Here is a 4,022-nt window from a genome sequence, read left to right as displayed (position 1 = left end):
CGGTGGAGGCAATGGGTGCAACGGTGTCAGACATGGGGAACGGTTTGCGAGGCCTGGGGCCTTCCGTGCAGGCGGCGTCTGTGGCCCAGGAAATGGCTGCCCTCTCACAGGAGGCCATGAGCCAGTGCCAGCGCCAGATGGCAGAGGCGCTCAACGCCATAGCCCAGTCTCAGCAGGCCATGGCCCAGTCTCTGCAGGCCATGGCCCAGTCTCAGCAGGCCATCGCTGAGGGCATCGGCGCCAGTGGCCATGTGCGAGCTGGCGTCGCACTGTCGCAGACAGGGTTCGACAACCCCCTGGGCTCCATGGCTGCAAACCTGCAGACCCCTGTCGATACCAGCACGGGCCTCCAGGACTGGCAGCGCCAGATGTCGGGGGCGCGTCGGATGGCCAGTCCGTTCGCATCCCCCACCCATGTAGAGGCCTGGGGGCCATCGGGCACCCCGAGGGAGGAGGAGGTGGTGTGGTCCGTCCCGGCTCCCTCTGTAGGGGAGGTCCCGGTACACCGCGACACCTCGGACTCCCCCCCTTCCGTCCCAGGTGCATCGGGTGGGCAACGGGCAGGACAGGCTGGCAGCTCGCCATCCCAGTCGCCCGGGCCGCAGCCTGGCCCATCTAGGCCAGGACGCCCCAGGAAACGGCCGCCAAAGGGATCCAGTGTCAGAGGGCAGGAATCACAGGAGTCCACCTCCAGTTCTGCTGTACCGTCTGGGGAACCACGTAGACGTAGTCAAAGGGCCCGTAAGGCCAAACAATTAGACACTGAGTAAGTTGGCACGGGTGCAGGGCACAGATGAGTTTTAGGCGCTAGGGCACGTGCATGAACTCCTTTGGTTATTAAAGTCAATGTTACACCTACCGAAGCTGCCTTTGTGCTCTGTCCAAAGTGTGCGGGGGTGTCATGTACGTTGAGCGCAAGTGTGTGTGTGAGGGGTGGTCTTACCTCAGCCCCAGGTGAGTCTGCCCCCTTCCCCCTGGGCCGCCATCAACATCCCCTGGGCAGAGGACGGGACCGTGCGCTGCAGTGTCACAGCCGCATGCAGGGATGGTCCGGGTGGATGGTGGTACTGTGGCCATGGGTCAGACATAGTCCAACGATGTAGAGCCAGGAGCTCATCGGAGGCGGGTTGTCATCATTCTCCATGGCCTGCGATAGACACGCGTCCACCCGCAACTGGGTGAGCCCGGCCCGTTGTGCCGCCGGTGGATCGGCAATTGGGAGTGGGGGGGTGGTGTGCATGCGGGTGGGGTGTGTGGGGTTGGGGAGGGGGGTGAGGGTGCTGGGTGGGTGGATGGGTGGGGGGTGTGGGTGGTCGGCTGTTGTCATGGTGTGCGGTCTGTGGCCATACTACCCGATTCCCACGCCCATCTAGTCAGTGAAGCGGGCGTCTATCAGTCTGTCCCGTGCCCGCTGGGCCAGCCGGTAACGGTGGACAGCCACCCGTCTGTGTCTACCCCGTCTGCCCTGACCATTGCCCCCATCCCCCTCATCTGGGGAGGACTGGGCCTCTTCCTGCTGCTCCTCCACTCCGCCCTCCTCTGCCTGCGGCACATCGCCCCTCTGCTGGGCTATGTTGTGCAGGACGCAGCACACCACAATGATGCGGCCGACCCTATCTGACCGATACTGGAGGGCGCCCCCAGAGAGGTCCAGGCACCTGAAACGCATCTTCAGCACGCCAAAGCACCTCTCGATCACTCCCCTTGTCGCTACATGGGCATCATTGTAGCGGTTCTCCGCCTCATTGCGTGGCCTCCGTATAGGCGTCATCAGCCACGATCGCAATGGATAGCCCCTGTCGCCCAGCAACCAGCCCCTCAGCCGGGGATGGCGTCCCTCGTACATGCCGGGGATGGATGACCGCGACAACACGAATGAGTCGTGTACACTGCCTGGGTAACGGGCGCAGACGTGCAGGATCATCATGCGGTGGTCGCAGACCACCTGTACGTTCATCGAATAGGTCCCCTTCCTATTAGTGAACACGGCCCTGTTATCTGCAGGTGGCCGCACGGCGACGTGCATCCCATCGATCGCGCCCTGGACCATGGGGAACCCGGCAATGGCAGAGAAGCCCACGGCCCGGGCATCTTGGCTGGCCCGGTCCACGGGGAAGCGGATGTAGCGGTGCGCCATGGCATAAAGGGCATCTGTCACTGCCCGGATGCACCGATGCACCGATGTCTGCGATATGCCGGACAGGTCCCCACTCGGTGCCTGGAATGACCCCGTTGCATAAAAGTTCAGGGCCACCGTAACCTTGACGGACACGGGGAGAGGGTGTCCCCCGCCAGTGCCACGCGGTGACAGGTGTGCCAGCAGGTGGCAGATGTGTGCCACGGTTTCCCGGCTCATCCGGAGTCTCCTCCTGCATTCCCGGTCCGTGAGGTCCTGGTATGACTGCCGGGGCCGGTACACACGGGGCGCCCTCGGGTGCCTCCGTTGCCGTGGGGCCGCGACGTCCTCCTCCCCCTCCTCGTCCTGTCGGTCAGGTGTCCCTCCAGCCTGGGCGGCTGCCGCCTGCCCCTCGGCGGCAGCCTGCGCCGCCTCTCTGGCACGCTCCTCCTCCTCCTCCTCCTCCTCATCCAGGGCAACATAGACATGAGCGGCTGCCACCACGGCGGCCAACATCGCTGGATGATCTGAAAACATGACGACCTGGTGGGGGGGAGGGGAACGACGACATGTCATCATTGCCCATATCCCCTCCTCCCCCCAGCCAGGTGGCATGGACCGCATGGGTCCAACTGTTGGAGGCTGGCACCTGGCCAGGTGGACCAACTCATTTGCCCTCCCATCACCCACCCCGGCACGGACCCCCCCCCCCCCCCAACCTCCACCCCAGCACGGACCCCCCCCCAACCTCCACCCCGGCACGGAACCCCTCCCCAACCCCCAACCTCCACCCCGGCACGGACCCCCTCCCCAACCTCCACCCCGGCACGGACCCCCTCCACAACCCCCAACCTCCACCCCGGCACGGACCCCCTCCCCAACCTCCACCCCGGCACGGACCCCCTCCACAACCCCCAACATCCACCCCGGCACGGACCCCCTCCCCAACCCCCAACCTCCACCCCGGCACGGACCCCCCCCCCAACCTCCACCCCGGCACGGAACCCCTCCCCAACCCCCAACCTCCACCCCAGCACGGACCCCCTCCCCAACCTCCACCCCGGCACGGACCCCCTCCACAACCCCCAACCTCCACCCCGGCACGGACCCCCTCCCCAACCCCCAACCTCCACCCCAGCACGGACCCCCCCCCAACCTCCACCCCGGCACGGAACCCCTCCCCAACCCCCAACCTCCACCCCGGCACGGACCCCCTCCCCAACCTCCACCCCGGCACGGACCCCCTCCACAACCCCCAACCTCCACCCCGGCACGGACCCCCTCCCCAACCTCCACCCCGGCACGGACCCCCTCCACAACCCCCAACCTCCACCCCGGCACGGACCCCCTCCCCAACCTCCACCCCGGCACGGACCCCCTCCCCAACCTCCACCCCGGCACGGACCCCCCCCCAACCTCCACCCCGGCACGGACCCCCTCCCCAACCCCCAACCTCCACCCCGGCACAGACCCCCTCCCCAACCCCCAACCTCCACCCCAGCACGGACCCCCCCCCCAACCTCCACCCCGGCACGGAACCCCTCCCCAACCCCCAACCTCCACCCCAGCACGGACCCCCCCCCCCCAACCTCCACCCCGGCACGGACCCCCTCCACAACCCCCAACCTCCACCCCGGCACGGACCCCCTCCCCAACCTCCACCCCGGCACGGACCCCCTCCACAACCCCCAACCTCCACCCCGGCACGGACCCCCTCCCGGCACTCCCCCGGAGCCCAGCCTACTCTAACCACCCCCCCCCCCCCACCGCACACACACACAAGCCGAGACACACCTCTCCTCAGGCAATCAGTCTGCGGCCACGCCATTTCCTGCCCAGAGCCAACCCCCCAGGCCGTCACTCACCTCCTCGCTGGTCGGCGTGAGCCTGGAGCACCGGGTCACGC

The sequence above is a fragment of the Scyliorhinus torazame genome, chromosome 15 (assembly GCF_047496885.1).
Source record: "Scyliorhinus torazame isolate Kashiwa2021f chromosome 15, sScyTor2.1, whole genome shotgun sequence".
Classification (NCBI taxonomy): Eukaryota; Metazoa; Chordata; class Chondrichthyes; order Carcharhiniformes; family Scyliorhinidae; genus Scyliorhinus; species Scyliorhinus torazame.
This window is presented reverse-complemented; position numbering follows the sequence as displayed.